This window comes from Oryza sativa, chromosome 2 (genome assembly GCF_034140825.1).
Source record: "Oryza sativa Japonica Group chromosome 2, ASM3414082v1".
Taxonomy (NCBI): Eukaryota; Viridiplantae; Streptophyta; class Magnoliopsida; order Poales; family Poaceae; genus Oryza; species Oryza sativa.
In genome coordinates this window covers 24882024-24896970 of record NC_089036.1, presented here as the reverse complement: position 1 = coordinate 24896970, position 14947 = coordinate 24882024, and the positions used below count along the sequence as shown (strand labels likewise).

At 45.8% G+C, this 14947-nt stretch overlaps 1 long non-coding RNA gene across 1 annotated transcript; it reads left to right on the top strand.

Moving 5' to 3' along the window:
* Positions 1 to 547: 547 nt before the first annotated feature.
* Positions 548 to 2934, top strand: LOC136351264 (uncharacterized). The gene is made up of 3 exons (XR_010739666.1): positions 548 to 595; positions 1680 to 1771; positions 2719 to 2934. It is a non-coding gene; the product is annotated as an uncharacterized lncRNA (long non-coding RNA).
* Positions 2935 to 14947: the final 12013 nt, after the last annotated feature.

Here is a 14947-nt window from a genome sequence, read left to right as displayed (position 1 = left end):
CCGCAAACGTCGCCGCTAAGAAACATAAATCGGCGCCGACATCCTCCTCCTCACGCCACTGTCGTCGTCGTGTTCCTCTTTCCCTCCTCCTCCAGAACCGCCTCTCCCCACCGCCTTCTCTCCCTATAAATAGCCGGCCATCCCTCCCCTTCTCTACATACAATCAGAGCTCCATCTCTCTTTCTCTCCCATGTCCGGCCATGGCCGCCACCACCCGATCTCCCTCACCGGAGCTTCGCAAGCCAAACCATCGCGCCATCGAGTTCGCCTCGACGAGGTGATTCCATTTTTCCTGTTTCCCCCTTCTCCCCCACCCCATAGCAACCACCACCGCCACCTCTCTTTGCCGCCGAAGATAAGCTCTTCTACTCGCCGTTCCGGCCATCTCCCTCACTCTCTCCGCCAGCCACCGCCCTCCCCGGGTGCGTCGTGCTCGGGAACATGTGTGGCCGCCGACGTCGCCGCCTTTCGTCCACCGGAGAGCCGGCGCCCACTCTCTCCCTCTCCTCTGTAGCCGGCAAGAAAAAGAAGAAGAGAGGAAGAAGATGACGGGAGAAAGAAGAAGGAGAAGAAAAAGAAAAAGAAAGACTGACAGGTGGGCCCCTGCACAGTGACTTTTCTCATTTTCTAGATTTAATTCAAATCCTATTCTTTAGAAGCACATATCTCCTAAACCGTAGATCCGATTCTAGTGAAACTTGGACCTAAATTCATCTAAATTCAACTCTTCATTTTGATATCAAATTTGCTATTTTAAGATTTTATTTGAATTTCCTTAATTTATTCAAATGCCATTTGAATAAATATTTGATTTAATCTTATAATTGAATTTACAATTTAAACTTATATTTGCTTTTCAAATATTTTCTTTTATTTCCAAAATGCCCGTTAGCCACTAAAAAGCCGCCGGTTGGAACTTTACGCCTTCCATGGGGACGTTTGCGCGGTCTACGGACCTCAACGTCGGACCGTTGGTTGTAAAGCCCGGCAAAAACCAAACCTAAGGTCGAAGTGCTGCTCCTGGCACCCCACGCCTTGATGCGTACAGCGGTCGGAGCTTCACTATCCCCTCGACCTCCATTGCACGCCGCACAGTTAGCTCTTGAGCTCTGTGTGATCCTAGCCGCTCTGCCGCCACTCACGGTTGTCGGAGTAACACTTCCGCCCCACTAAACCTGCACCCACCTCCTATTCTTCTAGCCGATATGTTGTCTATCGACACGGCTAGAAATAATACCAAACCTAGTCGTCATGTTGTCCAACTCTAGCGACGACTAGCAAACACCCAAAACCCTAGCCGATATTTATCCTACCTCGATATCGGCCTAAACAACTAAACCTTAGCCACTATTCTATCAAAGCCAACCTTAACCCATATTAGCCACATGCCTATTTAACCATATCAACTATTCAGTATATTTCCTATCGTCCAAACCACGAGAGCCTCCACATAAAATATAGAGCCTAGCCGAGATACTGTCCTACTCCACAGTCGACTCCCATATAACTAAACCCTAGCTATTATACTACCAAAACCTACCACTAGCAAATACTAGCCCCATAATCCCTATACCCTATAAAAGAGATAGGTTATACCTTAAACCCTAGCCCTCTTAGTCGTTTATCGTTTTCTTATTATTTTATGGCTTTTATTGAATTTGGTTCTTCCTCTTTCTCAGTAAAGACTATTGTCTTTTGGATGGCAACCTATGGTATTTCGAGAATCGTATAATCAGGTTGCCTATCTTGGATTCATTTGCGTTGGAGCAAGGCAAGTTATTATTCCTCCCCTTGAGCATAATTATCCTATATTCTATATCTCTATTCTATGCATTAGCCATTCATGATTTTGAATGCATAACTTGAACATATAGCAAACCAGTTATATGCTAGCTTTTGCTTAGCCCTGCCTAGTTAGATTGCATAAAACATAATGAACTTAGATTGGGACAGTACGCAAGATTTGGTTGATTTCCGGGTGGCTAGTACTGTCTCGGTCGATATAAGTTTACCAAGTACTTATGTCAAACGAACGAGTACGACCGCAGCTTCTAGAATGGGGACAGACCTAGATATTATGTTAATTAACAGTGTGGTACCTCTGTACAGTGGTTCTTATGTAAGTCCTCGCGAAGGAGGCAAATATATGCCGCGAAGGGCAAATGTGATATTTACCGAGGCGCAGGTAAATATCTTGATTATCGCGCGATGTGTGTGTGAATTTATGAAAACCTGGTTGAGATGACATGGGGTCTCTCATCCAGTTCTCTCTAAAAACCCCGGGAACGCCAGAACTCCTCTCGCTGCTGATAACGTTACATTCAGAGCGCATGGGGATTAGAGTTCATGGAACAAGTGCCACAATTGTTAATAACCTAATACTGGGCCATGACTAAGCTAATGATTATTGGCAAGTCGTGGACTGCGGGTAAAGCGTACATCTACTGCAGTATGAATATCCTTGAATCTATTCGAATAGCCGTGCTCACGGATTGAGCATCGGGACTCATATGGTACTTTGGTTAGAAATATAATTCAAGATTTTCTTAAATACTGTTGCATATCAAGCATTTCAGGATTTCTACCTCTTTATTCTCAGCTTTCTGCAAGTAAACCTAGCTCTACACAGATATTACCATTTCATATATTCATTATTGGTTAATATAATAGCTTGCTGAGTACGTTGTACTCACCCTTGCTTCAACCCCTCTTTTTCAGAGTTTAATTGGAGTTTTTGCCGAAGCTGGGAGTTCAATCACATAAGTTAGTTCCCTTTAAACCTAATCTTCAAGTCTAGTGTAGTTAGATGGTTTAATTCTATAGTAAAACGGCAGAGTTGAGTCATCGTATAGCCTCTGCTGTAATAGTTAGCCACAAACTTGTGAATGTCCTATTATTTTATATAAAGATATCTCCTTTGAAGTCTTTACCAAATGTATGCGATGAAGATCCAGATTGTTGAACCTGTATCAATCTACTGATCCAGAGCTTGATACAGTTAAACATGTCGGTTTCTGAATCGTTAGTTTTGGGATCCGACAACTATGCATTAGACGAACGATGGCGGCGGCCTAAGTTTGTTCAAATTTATAGTACTATAAAATGTTATATCTAATTCTAAGTTTTTATATTTTGAGATGGAGGGAATACCAGTATTTGGGGGGAAAAAATTCTAAAGTGAAGTAAAGGTAAGAAAAAACGTGAAAATATTAGTTAAAGGGGTCTAAAATAAATATTTGGTAACTAGAGGGACTAAATCGAAATTCACTCGAAAAATAAACCCCTCCCTCTCCCCCATCGTACGCAACGAAGCCGATTGCCTAGAGGCGGTCTCGCCGCGCCGCTTCCCGTGGAGCCCAAGTGGTGGCGAGGGTTTCCGCCGCCTCTCGTCCGCCTCGCCGACCTCGGACCCCGGCCTCCATCCTCCTCGCCGACGACAGCCAACGTGTGCCGCTCCCCTTGGAGCCCAAGTGGCGGCGAGGGTTTCCGCCGCCTCTGCTCCGCTCGCCGGCGACAGCCCCATGTTCTCGATCGCCGTCCCCAGGTCCGCTTCCGGAATCTCATCCTTTGCGGGCTGCTACTGCTTCGCGCGTCAAGCCATCACCAGCTGCTCCCTCCGTCTCCGGAACAACAATATTCTCTCCGACTGCTCACGACGGGAGAGCGGCGCTTCGGCGACGGCGATCCCGGTACGCACACGCTTGAGAGGCTCCCACTTTCTTCATTCTGCTACTGTACGGTTGGATTCGTGCATAACAATCACTCATATCTCTATGTCTAGCCTGCCCATGATTATTTATTAAGTTCGAGTTGGTTGAAGAATCCACTTTGTTTTGTGGGGAACTTTTACATGATAGAGAAATGAATGGTCTTCTATTGTGAAACACCACGCTTGATTTTACAGGATGGTGTTGTGTCGTCTCGTTTCTAGGTTTATAGACGGAAGGACCTGCTTTTTATGTGACCTGTCGTTTGCTATAGAACCTCATGGTTTATAGTTAAACTGCACATTAGATCTGTCAGGAGCAGTTGACAGCAGTACTGAACGTTTCTCGAGAATGTTGAAATGTTGGTCTCATCAGTATTGCACATTTGTTGACAATCCATAACTATTAGTGGCCAATGTGAACATTTCTTGTAAAATGTCAATCGCAGTAGCAGGCTAGCAGCAGTAATGTACATTTCTTCAAAATGTAATTCCAAGGTTTGTGCACTATTTACTTCAATATAAGGACGCATAGCATGCATTCACTGTTGCACCTCAATTATCTATGCGACTATTCTAGTTTTATTTTATTTTTAGATGGAGGAGCAGCAACAGGAGGAGAACAGCCCAGTGCTTTTCCGCCAAAATGCAAATTCTTCTCTTGGCTTGCTACCCAGAATAGGCTATGGACGGCTGACAGATTGGGGAAACAAGGCTGGCGAAATCAAAAGGTTTGCCCCCTCTGCCGCACAATCGACGAATCAGTGCTTCACCTTCTGGCCAAATGTAGAGTCACTAAGAGGATTTGGACAGAAATCCAGAGATGGGCGCATACTGACCTTCAAATGGACAAATGAAATGACTGCCCCTCGATCGAACACTGGTGGAACCTCGTCGTTGAATCCCCCAACACCCCAAGAGCCCCTCTGCGAACTCTACTGATGCTAGTCACCTGGGAGATCTGGGGGGAGCGTAATGCAAGGATCTTTCGAAGCACAGCCTCAACACCAGCCTCAATTCTTGCAAAGATCAAAGAGGAAAGCAGAGCTTGGGTCAAAGCCGGAGCGGCTAGGCTGCAGGAGTTCGGATTTTTGGGAGATATCACCTAAAGAACTTCTCTCCTGCGGGCCGGTCTTCTGACTGGCCCTGTACATACTTTGTATAATTTTTTCCCTCTCTATTAATATATGAGGCAAAGCTTTTGTCCTCCTTTCAAAATAAAAAACAGCCCAGTGCTTTTCAAGCAAGCACCGATGGCAAGCTGCTATCCAATGTGCTCAAGTACATGTAGATCATCACCTCCTCTACTCCCCAAGCATCCGAGGGTAATGGCACTAATCATATGTATCTTAGGGGCAGATCCAGGAAAGAAAAATGGGGGGGGGGGGGGGGGGCGCTGAACTGAGCACCAACATAAACTCATTATCTCACATACAAGTCAAACATGGCTGTAATAATTTACAGTGGTTTCATATGAAAACATTGAGAAAGAAAAGGCAAAATACATCACACGACAGTCCAATATTCACTTGGCTCTAATCTCAAACAGATACTCACAATTAGTTTAGCACTCCTAGATCACTAACAATATCTGAGCAACAAAACTGCACTCGCCATTTTAGGTTGCCTTGTATTCTCATTGTTCTCTATAGTAGGAGTACTACTGCTGCAACTTTAATAACATTCAACAATGTTCTTTTTGACATGTTGCAAACTTGCAATTCTAGGAGCAGCCGAGTAGAGATGATAGATTACTAGCTGACACACAAAATTTTAACTACGCTAAATTTCCAATGGGTTGAATCATTCCAGATTTTGAAAATTTAAAGCAAAATTAAGCATACTTTCTTGCCTTTCTTCACCGGCTGGGTTGTCGTTGCAGCTCGCCGGCACACCGCACGCCCTCAGCAAGTTAGGCAAGTCGCAGGCAGTAGCTTGCCGAGTTGTCGGCTAGCCGGAATGCCGGTTATTGCGCTGCCAGTACCGCTGCGTGGCCTGCCCTGCCTTGCACAACAGCCCTCACCACAGGCCCATGGCACACCGGTGCCTTGCATGCCGCGTGCCGCTGTGCCGTCAGCTCGCATTGTCTGTGCTCGCTAGGGTTGGGGATGCCGCCATGCCGGATGCCATGTACGGGATTGGGGATGACCTGACTGGATGGGAGATTTTGGATTTATGTTAGTTCGGCTGATGGCTAAGGCTGTGTTCGGCACCCCTTGTTCCCAACTCCTCTCTCTCGTTTTCCGCGTGCACGCTTTTCAAACTGCTAAACGGTGTGCTTTTTACAAAAAGTTTCTATACGAAAGTTGCTTTAAAAAATCAAATTACTCCATTTTTGGAAAAAAAAAAGCTAATACTTAATTAATCACTAATGGACCGGAGGGAATGAGTTCCCATCGAGGACATGTGAACGTAGCCTAAGTTGAAAGCCCAATTAGTGAACAACTGGACGTGTGCACCTAGCCACCTGGCACAATTGACATTGCATTACTACATTCACTGGGTAGTCTGGCCCAATCGCGTGTCTTCTTCAACCTTCAGCCATCAGACAGCTTCAGCAGCCCCTACTTCTCAGTGTTTTTTTTTTCTGGGGTAGGGGGGGGAGGGGGAGGGGGCTCCATGGGTCCAGCGGGTGTAGGGGGGACTTGAGCCCCTCTGCACCCACGTTGATATGCCCTTGGTATCTCTTGCTCTCAAAATGATATAGTATGCTATTGTTTGTGTTATAAGTATTGTATACTACGGCATGCTGAACTTTGAGTTTAGGATGAAGCTGTTGAGTTATGTTTCGGAGCATATAGACTCAAGAGCATTTGACACAAGAAACACCTATCCTCTCCAATAAAGTGCACTTTCATTCATTTTTAGCTACATGGCGTTTCCTTTTTCTTCAAGTAAAAATAGGACTGCATCAAATAAATTGGTCATTACAAACTTTCATTCCACTTATCTGTTCTTGCCCTATTGATATGCAGTCACATGTTGCAGTAGATGATGATGAGATGGTATGTGGGGAGGTCCCTGCGTACAAAGAGAGGGTGGATTCCCTTGCAGCGCGCCCAGGGTATGGATCAGCCGGAAAAAAGTTGTCCATCTTTACAAACTATTTCGGGGTATCTGTGAATTGCCCTGCAATCTATCTGTACAAAGTAAGTAATTTTCTCCTGCTTGCATTGATATCTCATATTGGAGACAAAAAATGATTAGTGAAAAAAATGTTAGTTATGTACTGATTTTCCCAAAGTAAGTGTTTTGCTCCTGATTGCATTGGTTTATACATATTGGAGACAAAATGATTAGTGAAATAGAATATCGGTTATATACTGATTTTCTTTGGTACACTTAATAAATAAGACATGCCCGTTTCCGCTAGTTCCTTAAATTGTTCTTATGATTTTTGATATATTTTGTACTTTGCTCAACTTAGACTTCATAAGAATAATTTTTCTGATGATTGTTGTTTCACGATTTTTTGAACTTCTTTATTAGGTTTCCATCCACCCTGAGCCAAAATTAGGAGTTACTAAAAAAGCTGTGCTTTCAGAGATTGTTAAATTGCATGGAGAAAGAGTTTTCAGAAACAAGATACCTGTTTTTGATACTAGAAAAAGCTTGTATACTGCACATGCACTCCCTATTGTGTCAGAAACATTTGTGATCAAACTTGATGATGATGAAGACAAAACAAGGTGAGCTTAGAATCTTTGTTAACGTTGTATTTTCATAAGAACACACTTATCATCTGTGAATTTTAACTGAAATTTTGGGCGTCTTAAATTTGCAGGACAAAAGGAGTTCATGAGGTCACAATTCAGTTTTATAAAAGGATAGACTTACAAGATCTACAAAGCTACCATACTAGAAGGAATGCCTCCCAAGGTGCTATACAGGCGATTGACGCTGTTGTTAGAGTGCTGCTTTCTAGGTAAATTATCAACATATAGAGGTTATTGTGAATTATAAACCAACATTTGTTATAATATCAAGCGCTACATTAAATTATCAATATTGTTTAGCCATATTGCTGTTGACCTTTTCCAGCTACAGTTGTCTCAGTGCTCCTGGGACGATCTTTTCGACTAAGTTTGGTCCCATAATAGACACCCAGGAGGGATTGGAGTTTTGGAGAGGGTGCTACAAGGGTGTGCGCTTGTCACAGTTTGGTCCTGGTCTAAATATAGGTACATGTGTAGGCCTTTTTTGGGTTAATGTAGGCTCTTTCATACACTTTTTAAGTTATCTCCTTTAATATTATATCCAAAGTTCACTTGGCAATACTATTTTTTTGCAAAATTTGCAAAAAGATGTATTTGTGTCCTTGATGAATCAAAGAGAAATTGTCACTATTTTTTAATTTGGCAAAATTTGCTTCAGGATGTCTGAAAAATATGGTCTTTATTGGCACACACTGTGAGAATGCAACTTTGCTCGTGGACACTGTTGCTTTATGTTTATTTGCCATTTAACATCGTGCACAAATGCACATTGTTTTATTATTTTCTGCAATTTCAATGAAATAAAACTGACAAATGACCTGATACCCCTGGCTTATATTATTTGTTTCGGCTGGACCATAACACTATCCAAACTCATCCCTGTCTACTTTGTCAACATGGGACACCTTAACATCACCAATCCCATCAACAAACAGGATCCCTCTAATCTATTTGCTCTCGTCGTACATGTCAAGCAATTGCACTTGTTCTGACTATTTCTCCTCTTGCGTTAGAAGCCTTCATGCCAATGCAGCAAATTACCTATTGGCTCTCTTGATAATCTCAAGCAAAGTTATATTTATTTTCCTGGTTGGTAGGTATAGGATTTGGATGAAAGTGATTCCGATATATATTTTGGTAGTATTCACAGTTCGGAAGATTTCCTCATGATATTATTGTGCCTTGCTCATTTGAGTTTATCTCTTAGCCATCAACATCTCTGTTTCACCATGCTAAGCTCCTTGAGGTGTTTGAATGTAGATTATCCTCAGTAAGGCTAGGGTTCGTTGTTGTTTCCTTTGCTTGTTGTGCTGCCGTGAGGAGACTGAGGCTAGGGTTCATTTTTGTTTCCTTTGCTTGTTGCTGCTGCCGTGAGGAGATTGGGTAGGGGAGCACTGGGGATGGAGGCCTAATGTGGGAGAAGGGATGGTCATGCTCGCTGCCTGGTAGGGCTAGAGTAAGGGAAAGACATGGCCCAGGGATGGATCTAAGACTCGATCTGGGTCCAATTGAACCAGGCCAAGGCAAGAGGACGGGTAGTGGGCTAGGGGCATTTTTGTCCTTTAACAAAGATCTCTCTAAGGGTTGGTTTGGTTTGAGGCCTATATTGGCCTTACCAATATTTGGCAATTTCAATAGTGTTTATTGTCTATTTGGTTTGGAGCCAAATTTTGGCATGCCTAAGAAAATAGGCCATTTCAATAGTTAATTTAGGCTATTTTGGCTTCAATCCAAACACAATTTTTCCTTTGCCAAAATTAGCCATGCCAAAAGTTACCAAAATTTGACATTGACATAAATTGGTAAGGCCAATTTAGGCCACAAACCAAACCAGCCCTAAATGACAAAAATGATTAAGAAAAATGAAGGTAGTGTCCTGTTGTAAAGGCCATGTTTTGGTAGTGTCCAGAAGCAAAGCTTCGTTATTGTGGTGTCCATCATCAAACACCGTATTTTCTGGATGTACAGTAACAAATGCTGCCTTTTAATTTTTCTATCTATTTTTTTGTCTCTATCTTTGAAGACTAATTTAGGTATAATGTTGCTGTTTAGATATACCAGCAGCACCATTTTATAAACCTCTTCCAGTGGTGGAATTTGTGGCTGAGCTTTTGAATAGAACTGATGTCAACCAACTATTTTCTACAGAGGAATATGACAAGGTATTAATTTTTAATCATTAGTCATGTTGCTATTATAATGCAGTTTAGACAATATTAAATTTTGTATTGCTGTTCTTGTAAATGCCAGGTAGAGAAAGCACTGCAGGGTGTTTTTGTTGAAACCACCCATCGAACAGACAAAACCATAAGATACAAGATTAAAGGGCTTTCTGTCGTTCCCTTGGAAGACCTCATGTAAGTTTTGATCTCATACGCTAAGCATCTATCCAACAAAATATTTCCCCCTTAATTATGCTTACTAAAATTTTTCCTTATATTATTTTTAGGTTTGCTGAGGGCGCTAAAGAAAATTTTACTACAACTGTGGTTGATTATTTTCAGAAGCGTTACAAATACAAATTGAAGTACATTTATTGGCCATGTTTGCAGTGTGGAAGCTCTCGTGATATTTTCTTACCCATGGAGGTGCCTTTCCAAAATCTGATTATAAACATAAATATTAAGGTTTTGATTATCAGTTTTTTTTTTTAGGTTTGCAAGATTTTACCAGGGCAAAGGTACTGTCGGAAGCTTACTACGAGACAGGCAGCTAAGCTATTGAAGGCAACTTGTGAACGGCCCCATATTAGGAAGATCGCAATTATGAAGGTATACTTTTATTCTCAGGTGTTATTGGATTTTAGTTATCCAATGCTTATAAGGACTTTGGTACTCTTTATTAGCTCATGCCCGATACTTGTATTCTCAAATTTTGGATTTCTGGCAGGTTCGCAACAACTGTAACGTTGAGAGGTGTGTGGAGGAGTTTGGAATTAGAGTTAATGGTCTTCCTGCCATTGTGTGTGGCCGCATCTTGCCTACACCTGAGGTATTTATGCTGCATTTAGATGCATTTCATTTGAACTTTGAAGAAAAAATTTGTCACTTATTCCAAAATTTAATTGTTCAATCTTCAGCTGAAGTACCATGTCTCCGGGAATGAGAAAACGTGTGTGCCTACTGGCGGACGATGGAACATGATCAATAAGGTGATATCAACTTGCTTAGTTAAATCCTCAACTTTAGTTTGACCCTGGAATCCAAAATTTTGACATGCAAATGAGTAATTGGCACTTCTTAAACATAGTTGATATTGATTGTGCATCCCTATACTTCTTTTCTAGTCATAAAGTCTAATTAGAAAATAAAGCTGAAGTCATGAAATTATTATTGAGATGTCAAGTGCGTTGACACCGAGGATAGCCGGACCGCGGCTATAGAGTTCGTAGCCGGGATCAGGGGCGGCGGCAGGGTTCTTCCCTGCACGCTCAATGGTGAACAGAGGGAGGTTAGGGAACAAGGAGGGAGATTAGGAATTTTGATCTCAAATTGCTTATCTTCAAATGTTGCTGATTACGTGCCTTATAGGCACTTGGCCTCTGATACAAGGAATGACATTTATTTCCTCCTAATTAATACTTTCCTTGCATGATTCTTTCTAAGTTTGCAACCTTGACTCATGCTGCTTGCTGCAACTGTGCCTCCGGCCTGCTCCTGCGGTGGTAGTGGCGCCCCCACATGACATCTCTCCCCCCCTCGACGAGCAGCTCGTCCGCGAGCTGAAAAGAAGGATATCGGTCAAGGAAACCGTCGACGTCTTCCCATGTGGCGGAGGCAGCCGGTTCGCCCTTCCACTGGACAAGGACTTGTCGAACGCCTCGGGCGAGGCGAGAGCGCACAGCTCGCTCCGGCTCGGGAACCACAGCCCCATGGTGTGTGTTGGGCAGTGGTGGCGGTACAGATGGTGGCGTGCCAACGAACTTCTTGAGGAGGCCGACATGGAACACATCATGAAGACGCGCGCGCGGAGGAAGCTCGAGGCGATAGGCGATGTCGTTGATGACTGCTAGGATGCGGTACAGGCCGTAGAACCTGGGCTTCAGCTTGCCCTTGGTTGTGACGTTGAGGGAGGCCGGGTGCGATGGTGAAGGCGAAGCCACACCTAGTCGTTGACCTGGAAGCTAACGTCGCGATGAGTCTTGTCATAGTGCCTCTTGTACACAGCCTGAGCTTGTTCAAGACGATAGCGGACGTCTGCGAGGAACTCGTCGCGTTGCGCCATGCTCTTGGCAATGGCTACCACCCGAGTCTCGCCGGGCTCGTATGAGCGGATGGTGGGGGGGTCTCGACCGTAGACGACCTTGAACGGTGTGTCCTTGAGCGCCGACTGGAACGGCGTGTTGTAGATGTACTCCGCCCATGGAAGCCAACGAAGCCATTGTCGAGGGCGGTCGCCGGTGAGGCAGCGGAGGAACATGATGATGACCTTGTTGGTGGCGTCGGTCTGCCCGTCGAATTGCGGGTGGAAGGCCGACGTCATGTGTAACTTGGCGCCGATGAGACGCATGAGCTCCTTCCAAAACAGGGAGGTGAACACCAGGTCCCTATCCGAGACCATGGACTGCGGCACGCCATGGAGACGAACAATCTCGGTGAAGAATGCTTGGGCCACCGATTCCGCCGAGTACGGGTGCACCAGTGGGATGAAGTGGCAGTACTTGCTGAAGCGATCCACCACCGTTAGGATCACTGACTTGCCGCTGACGCGGGGCAGCGCCTCGATGAAATCAAGGCCGATGTCCGCCCAAACCGCTGTTGGTACCGGAAGCGGAAGGAGGAGGCCCGCCAGATGCAGATGTTCGGACTTGTAGCGTTGGCAAGTGATTCACGCACGAACATGGTCCTGGACGATTGAGCGATGGTTTGGTGAGTGGAAGTCGCGGCGTAGTCGATGGAGAGTGCGCTGTATACCCTCATGGCCATCAGCATGTATCGCAGTGAGTATTTCCTGGAGAAGTGGTGAAGCCGGCGAAATGTAGAGGCGGCCGTCGAACGTCACCATGTCGTCGATCAAGGCCCATGGGGCCCTACGCTGGTTGGCCTGCAGCTCCTCCCTGAGTGCCACCAGTGTGGGATCGGAGTCGTGGGCTTGGCGCAAGTAGTCGATGAAGTCGAACCGAGGCCCGGAGATGGCGAGGAGCATGGTCTCATCGGTGTCGCGCCGTGAAAGGGCGTCAGCCACCGTGTTGCTAGCACCGGCCTTGTACTCTACCGTGAAGTCGAAGCCGAGGAGCTTGCCCACCCAATGAAGTTGGGGGATGGTTGCCAAACGCTGATCAAGCAAGAATTTAAGACTGAAATGATCAGTTCGGACAAGAAAACGGCAGCCCCATAGGTATGGTCTCCAATGGCGAATGGTGAGGACGAGGCCGATCAATTCCCTTTCATATGCCGCCAAGGAGCTGTGTCGTGGTGCCACTGGATGGCTGAAGAAAGCCACAGGATGGTGGTCTTGCAGGAGTACTGCACCGAACCCATGGGTGGAAGCGTCGCACTCGACGACGAACGGTTTGGCGAAGTCGGGGAGGGCAAGGACCGGTGCGGAGGTAATGGCTGACTTGAGGACGTTGAAGGCAGCTGCCGCCTCATCGGACCATAAGAACCCCTCCTTGCGCAGCAGAGCGGTGAGAGGCGCCGCGATCGTGCTGAAATCCTTGACGAACTTGCAGTAGTAGCCTGCCAAGCCGAGGAACCCTCGCACCGCGCGGGCCGAGTGTGGCTGCGGCCAGTCGGAGACGGCTTGAACCTTGGCCGGATCTATGGCGACGCTGGTGTCGGAGATGACGTGGCCAAGGTAGCTTATGGAGGTGACGCCGAAATCGCACTTGGAGCGCTTGACGAAGAGGCGGTGCTGATGGAGGGTGTCGAGGACGGTGCGCACATGCCCGAGATGAGCCGCCCATGAGTCGCTGTAGATGAAGATGTCGTCGAAGAAGACGAGGACGAAGTGGCGTAGGAACGGTCGAAGAACGTCGTTCATGAGGGCTTGGAAGGTAGCGGGGGCGTTGCAAAGCCCGAAAGGCATGACCATGAACTCGTACAGGCCGTCATGTGTGCGGAACGCGGTTTTGGCGATGTCGGCGGCGTTCATCCGTACTTGGTGGTAGCCGGAGCGGAGGTCGAGCTTCGTGAAGAAGCGGGCGCCATGTAACTCGTCAAGGAGCTCGTCGACCACGGGGATGGGGTATGCGTCCTTGATCGTAATGGTGTTGAGGGCGCGGTAGTCGACACAAAACCGCCATGAGCCGTCGGCTTTCTTGACAAGAAGAACTGGTGACGAGAACGCCGATGTACTCCGTCGTATCAGCCCTTGTGTCAACATGTCGGAACATTGACGTTCCAACTCGTCCTTGTGGGAGGCGGGGTAGCGGTAGGGCCGGACGGCGACCGGTGAGGAGCCGGGGAAAAGGTTGATGTAGTGGTCCCTTGAGCGCGGTGTAGGCATTCCCTTGGGCTCGGCGAAGACGGCAGTGAACTCGTCAAGCAGTGCTGCCATGATGTCTTGGCCCGCGACGGCTTTCAGCGAGGGAGTAGCGGAGCCTGCCACGCCGTGCCAGCACACACGATGGTCATGCCGCCAAAAGGACATGGAGAGGGAGCCGAAATCCCACAAGATCGGTCCCAAGGTGTTAACGACGAAATTTGGTAAGCCCAAAGTCATCATCGGCTGAAAGTCACTATCGGTTTCAGAGCTCTAGAAACAGCTGATGGGAGTTGTCAAGTCGCCATGCTATCGTGTTCTTGGTGGAGTCGGATCAATCGAAGGAAGCTTATCTAGAAGACTACGAGTTTAAGGAAGATGCGGCATGGCAGTTTATCTATTAATTAGAAATAGTTTGTTAGTTTCCTTTTATCTTTAGGAAAGTGTGTTTAGTGTCCGATAAGGACTTCATGTTTTCCTTTTATCTTTAGGATAGTTTCTTTCTTGTCCGACAAGGACTTGTATCAACCCATGGATATAAATATGTACACCCGGGGTCTATGCAATCTATCAATCTCGATCAATATAACTACTCTCGGCGCATCGCCACCCTCTTCCCTGAGGTTTTTACTTATCAACCGGCGGAATTTGGGCACCTGACGCGGGGCTGCATCGGCTTTCGATCTCCGGCGAAGGGGTAAGTCCTACGTTCCATCGGGCCCTGGTGAATCTGTCATCTACATCGGCATCGTTCAAGGCTGCATCGCTCTGATCTCTTGGATCGCTCTGATTTGGTTGATTGATTTGCCTTCCTGATATCTCAAGTTTATCTCTAATTCCATTGTGTTTAGAGACGCATCGGTTTAGTTGGGACTGTCTCGGTTAGGTCCGATCTTCTGTCTTAGCCGATATATCTCTACAATCACAATGCTATTCTAAATAGATTTGTTATATCCATCACATTAGACAGATCTATCGGCTCATCGAGTATTATATTATCATATACAATCTCGTGCTGCATCGGTTAGGTTCGATCTACTAGATTGTTGTTGATAATATAAGTCTTGCTAAGCCGATAGGTTCATGCTAATGTTTTATCGGG